Source organism: Lolium rigidum, chromosome 7 (genome assembly GCF_022539505.1).
Source record: "Lolium rigidum isolate FL_2022 chromosome 7, APGP_CSIRO_Lrig_0.1, whole genome shotgun sequence".
Classification (NCBI taxonomy): domain Eukaryota; kingdom Viridiplantae; phylum Streptophyta; class Magnoliopsida; order Poales; family Poaceae; genus Lolium; species Lolium rigidum.
The window spans coordinates 284,819,286-284,825,285 of NC_061514.1; positions in this window are offsets into that span (position 1 = coordinate 284,819,286).

The window sequence follows — 6,000 nt, forward strand, 5'->3', positions numbered from 1 at the left end:
ATATTGTTTCTACCTTAAACTAAAGGAAATTGCTAAAAGTAACTACAAATGTTTTTTGTGGATGCATTGGGTGTATTGTTTTCAATCTTATTTTGTTTGTTGTCACTTTGATGGCAAAATAAAGGTGTAATCGACAATGTGAATCAAAGTGGTATTTTTTTTATCAATGCAATGCTAAGCTAAAATTCATGCTTTTGGAACTAAAATCAAACATCTGACAATCACTTTTTCGTAGTTCTTCCACATGATCTTCTAGCAAAAAGAGCCACAGAGCTTCATCTTCTTAATCTTTTCAGTTGGCTCTTGTAGTGAGGTTTTTGCGCTAGCTCTCCCTAAACATATTCACTATCTTGCCACACTCCTTCCTTACTACAGTCAGGGTGGTATGGTGCAACATTGTTAGGGCTAATGCTGCCTATTTGGGGTTGGTTGTTGGAAGGGACACACCGCGCACACACGTGCACACACAAGAGGCAAGCCGTAACGTGTGCATGTTTTTAGTAGGTTCGGATTCGTATTAGGTAAGAGAAGATTGTGCGGGTTGCACTTGGTTGGAACGGATTCTACTACTCCCTCCAATCCACTCCCTCCAATCCAAATTATTTGATTTCACTTTGACTAATTACGAATGTATCTAGATGCATTTGTTAACTAGATATGTCAGTTTATCCAGATAAAGTGAAATCAATTAATTTAGATCGAAATAGAACAGTTTTGATTAGTTTTTTCAGAAGTATTTTTTTTTCCAGAGAAGTAGTTTGGTAGTGCGTGCTCGGTAACGCACCGCTCTACCAGATTCGCCCGCTCCGCTAATCTTCGAGCCACTCGCGCTCTCCTGATGTAAGAGCATCGCTAACAGAGCCCGTATTTGGCCGAACCAAAAAACGGAGTTCAGTCTCCCGAAAAACCAATTGAGCGAGCATTTGGGCACGGCGCAGAACAGAAACTGTAAACACAAACCGAACTCGCGAAAATCAAACGACGCGGGAAATCTATCGACGGGGATTGCAGTCGATTTCATCCGATCAACCTTAATTCGATCATAATTCACACTAAATAGTGGCAAAATACAACCGCATTGGACCTAAATACGTACTACGGGCCTAATTAGACTAGAAATTAAATTCCCCGGCGACTATACTGTCACCGGGCGGTGGCGGAGAGTTTTTCGACGCCGTCGATTGCTAGGCGACGACGAGGGCCACCAGCTCGATTGCCGCCGCGCCGGAGGCGCCCCGCAGAGCAGAGGCGGTCCGTCTGCATCGTCGTCGTCGCCGCTGGAGGGGAACGACGGCAGCGGCGGGCTGCACCTGTTGGAGATATGCCCAAGAGGCAATAATAAAATGGTTATTATATCTTTATGTTTATGATAAATGTTTACATATCATGCTATAATTGTATTAACCGAAACATTGATACATGTGTGTTGTGTAAATAACAAGGAGTCCCTAGTAAGCCTCTTGAGTAACTAGCTTGTTGATTAATAGATGATCAAGGTTTCATGATCATGAACATTGGATGTTATTAATAACAAGGTTATGTCATTAAGTGAATGATATAATGGACATACACCCAAATAAGCGTAGCATAAGATCACGTCATTAAGTTTATTTGCTATAAGCTTTCCGATACATAGTTACTTAATCCTTCGACCATGAGATCATGTAAATCACTTATACCGGAAGGGTACTTTGATTACATCAAACGCCACTGCGTAAATTGGTGGTTATAAAGGTGAGATTAAGTATTCAGAAAGTATGAGTTGAGGCATATGGATCAAGAGTGGGATTTGTCCATCCCGATGACGGATAGATATACTCTGGGCCCTCTCGGTGGAATGTCATCTGATTAGCTTGCAAGCATATGAATGGTTCATAAGAGATCACATACCACGGTACGAGTAAAGAGTACTTGTCAGAGACGAGGTTTAACAAGGTATCGTGATACCGATGATCAAACCTCGGACAAGTAAAATATCGCGTGACAAAGGGAATCGGTATCGTATGTAAATGGTTCAATCGATCACTAAGTCATCGTTGAATATGTGGGAGCCATTATGGATCTCCAGGTCCCGCTATTGGTTATTGGTCGGAGAGAAGTCTCAACCATGTCTGCATAGTTCACGAACCGTAGGGTGACACACTTAAGGTTTGATGTCGTTTAAGTAGATATGGAATATGGAATGGAGTTCGAACTTTTTGTTCGGAGTCTCGGATGGGATCCAGGACATCACGAGGAGGTCCGGCATGGTCCGGAGAATAAGATTCATATATAGGAAGTCATATTCCAAGTTTGGAAATGATCCGGTGCATTTATGGCAGGTTCTAGAAGGTTCTAGAAAAGTCCGGAAGAAATCACTTTGGAAGGTGGAGTCCCGAAGGAACTCCACCACCAATGGCCGGCCAACCCTAGAGGGGTGGAGTCCCAGGTGGACTCCACCAAGGTGGCCGGCCACCCCCTCCCAAGGAAAGGTGGGAATCCCACCTCAAGTGGGAATCCCACCTTGGGTAGGTTTCATGTCATATGGAAGGTTTTGGATTGGGGTCTTATTCTAAGACTTGTAGACCAACTCTTGGGTGTTCCACCTATATAATGAGGGACAAGGGGAGGGGGCCGGCCACTTCAAGACACAACCTTGGCCGCCCCCTTTGTGGCCGGCCAAGCCCCCCTCTCCCCAAACCCTAGCCTCTCCTCCTCCACCACCTCTCCAGCATACGCTTAGGCGATGCCCTGCCGGAGATCTCCACTACCACCGCCACCACGCCGTCGTGCTGCCGGGATTCCGAGGAGGATCTACTACTTCCGCTGCCCGCTGGAACAGGGAGGAGGACGTCGTCTTCATCAACACCGTACGTGTGACCGAGTACGGAGGTGCTGCCCGTTTGTGGCACCGTCAAGTTCTTCTACGCGCTTTTGCAAGAGGTCAAGATCTTCTACGCGCTTTTGCAAGCGGCAAGTGATCGACTACATCCACCAAGAGATCTAATCACGTTAGGCTTTGAAAATCTTCGAGGGTTAGTCTCATGATCTTCTCGTTGCTACCATCTACTAGATTAGATCTTGGCTTGTGTTTTCGTTCTTGCGGTAGGAAATTTTTTGTTTTCTATGCTACGAATCCCTTCAGCACCCGCCGGCAACGGGGGGGCTCCTCCGCTTCCTCAGCCGCAGCCGCCTCCGCGCGCGCTTGAAGGTGGCGCGCCATCAGCTCCGGCCACTTGCGGCCGGCCCGCTTCCATGCGCCGTCGGAGCGCGCCCGCTTCCATGCACCGTCGGAGCGCGCCCGCCTGCCGCGCTCCGTGTCCGCCCGTACGCCCGGGGGACGACGACTTGCCCTTCCGGCGCCGGATCGGCCGCCGCCCCTACCCACGCGTTTTGCACGCGTCATTTAGGACGGCGGGGTGGTGGCCGTAGCGGCGGAGCGGCATCCGAGCGCCCGGGATTGCTCGGCAGAGCGGCGGCGAGCTACGGCGGCGGGAGAGGAGCGGCGGGAGGGGAGTAGGGTTTCCGAACCGAACTCCCCTCCGCGAACCCTTTTTATAGGGGCCATGCGGGGGATTTCTTGGGCCCCCGAACTTTCGATTCGGGCTGGCCCACTTTTTCGGACGCTGATCTGCGCCAGTTTCGGCCCGAACCCGTAAATCCGCCGGAAAAGTTCGGTTCCGGCGGGATTTACGGACTCTATTAGAGTTGCTCTAAGCCAGGAGCTAGAAACCGTTCGGTGCGTTCAACTTCGTTGGTGAATGGGCTTCCAGGCCAGTCAAGTTAGATGGAGCCGAACGGCATGTACAAAAGGGGATGCAAAACGTGGGTAGGTGTACGATACTGGGCTTTCAGCCCCTTGGGGGCTCAGACTACTGGTTTAACGGTAATTTACACAAAAATAACCCTTTTCTGAAACTATAGCACAGACTGACCCTCCGGCCAAACTATTTCACTCATCTAACCCTTTTGTGTGGCGCCCCTCACATCGGCGCCACACCTCACTGTGTGGCGCCCGTCCGTGCGGCGCCACTCGCCCAGCCGACGTGGCGCCGTCGACGCTGAGCTGTGTGCCGATCCCACGTGGCAGGATGTGTGGCGCCGCTCCCATCGGCGCCACACTGTGAAAATGTGGCGCCGCTCAGAAGGGCGCCACACATCCACTTATGTGTGGCGCCCGAGCCGCCCCAGCCCGAGCCATCCTCTATTCCCCATCTCTGTTTCGGTTGAAGAACAAGGTGGCCGGCGGTTCCTCCTCCTCCCCCCTCTCCCCCCACCAAATCATCAGATCTGACTGGCCAATCTCTTCCCCATCCATTCCTCAAGGTAATCTCCTTCGAATCATTTCCATTCATCCACAAATTTCGTAGATCTTGCTAGATTTGGACATGAACCCTAGACATGGAATTTTTTTTGGTGGACTCTATGTTGTAGTGTATGTGTTGAAATTCATAGCTTCATGTATGCATGTGTTTGAACCATAGATTTGTTGAAACCTAGATATGAAATTTTACATGTATGTGTTGAAACCCTACGTATGTATGTGTTGAAATTGATAGCCTCATGTATGTATGTGTTGAAATGTGTAATATTTGCCTAGCAAATGCATTGAAATGTGTTATAGTTGCGTAGTATTTGTTAGGAATGGCTCATAATATGGTGTTTTATCCCTAGATATGAATGTATATGTATGTATATGATGTATGTGTGATGGCTTATTTGGATATATTATCATGTATGTGTTGCTCATATTTGTTAGGAATGGCTCATAATATGGTGTATTTGTGTAAACATGTAGGATGGTGTGGCTCCTAGATCAAGAGTATGACAGGGATCACCGGGCTTTTCATATGACGGAGAGGAGAACGGATCTTCACCCTTTGAAGATTCGGTACCATGGCACAGTTGATATGGCGTATGACGAGAGGTACACGGAGTACATCCAGCCCACCGGTCTTCTCCCGTTCATCAAGCTTGTAAGCCGGGGGCGAACATGAACGCCGCGGCACTCACCGCCCTTGTCGACCGGTGGAGGCCGGAGACGCACACCTTCCACTTGAGGGCCGACGAGATGACCCCTACTCTTCAGGATGTTTCCATGATCCTTGGACTTCCTATTCAGGGCGAGCCACTGTGTATGAACACAGCTTCTGATGGGTGGCGCAGACAGATGGAGGACCTTATTGGCATGGCTCCTCCGGCGCTAGAAGATCCAAAGGAGAGAACTCCCACCGGCGCACCTTTCCTTTGGATAAGGACTCACTTTGGAGAATGCCCGGAAGGGGCCAACCGTGACACTATCAGGACATACACCCGAGTGTACTTGTGGTATATGATTTCGAGGACTCTCTTTCCTAACAGTGGTGGGAAGTTGGCCCATTGGTGTTGGCTCAAGGCGCTTACGGTGTTGGAGCACCGGTGGAGTTGGGGAACAACGACACTTGCCTACCTCTACCGGCAGGTGAAGATTTGATGCATGTACTATTCTTCTCATGTATGTGTGCTAGACAAAGTACTAACCCAATGTCTTATGTACGCAGTTGGACGAAGCTTGTCGCAGGACGGGGAGCGGCGGTATTGGTGGATGCTTTGTCCTACTTTCCGTATGGAGCTGGGACCGCCTATCAGTTGGGCGGCCCAGGATACTCAACGAGAGGCCATGGCCTCATTACCGGGACAACCTTGATCGGGAGCCGACTTGGGCATTTCTTTGGGACACTGTCTCGGAGATGACGAGCGATCCAAAGATCATGTACAAGCACTACACTGAGGAGTTGAACACTCTTACCGCTGAGCAGGTAACCGATTTAAACCATCATTTTTTGCAATCCGAGTTCATAAATTCTGCTGGCATGTTGTAAATTCTGAAATATGTGTATGCTGCAGGTGGATTGAGAGCCATATGGTACCTACTACCATATTGGCGCGGGGATGGCTGACCTCAACCCCAAGTGCGTTAAGGAGGCGCGTTTCTAGCGTATGCGCTGCCCACTCATATGCATGTGGCTTGTTGAGTACCAC